The sequence below is a fragment of the Rhincodon typus genome, chromosome 41 (genome assembly GCF_021869965.1).
Source record: "Rhincodon typus isolate 14 chromosome 41, sRhiTyp1.1, whole genome shotgun sequence".
Lineage (NCBI taxonomy): Eukaryota > Metazoa > Chordata > Chondrichthyes > Orectolobiformes > Rhincodontidae > Rhincodon > Rhincodon typus.
In genome coordinates, this window is record NC_063372.1 from 11,913,271 (window position 1) to 11,913,880 (window position 610).

A 610-nucleotide genomic window follows, 5' to 3' on the forward strand; every position below is an offset into this window, starting at 1 on the left:
TTTTTATACCTCATCTCAAATAATTTAGTGAAAATACAAGAAGTGATTATTGGAAACCGGCAATCAACAAAATTTGACAAGTGTTGCAACAACATAAAGCACTGACACTAGAAGCTCCAATGGATGACTAGCCAGCTGAAAGATTGAAAATATCAGACTACACAAGGCTGCTGATGCCAATGCCCAAGAAAGATTCTTCACTGCTGCCAACTACCACTTGCACTGATAGCATCATTAACATAATAAACCATCCCAAGGCATTAACAGGAACTTCAATAAAATGTGATACCAAGACAAAAAAGGAGACATCAAGGACAACAAGGTGTAGAGCTGGACGAACACAGCAGGCCAAGCAGCATTATAGGAGCAGGAAGGCTGACGTTTCGGGCCTAGACCCTTAAAAAACTCAATTGCAAAGGGAGGTTGTAAGGAGCACCTTGAAGGAACACGGAAGGGAGGAGTGGTTTAGGGAACTGATAGCATGACCACCAATGCTGGAACTATGGAAGTCAGAAACGCACAAGTAGCCAGAATTAGGGGAGTGCAGACATAGGGGTTGGAGTGGGGTGACAGACAGGGAGGGTCATGGAAAGGGGGGTCCACAGACAGA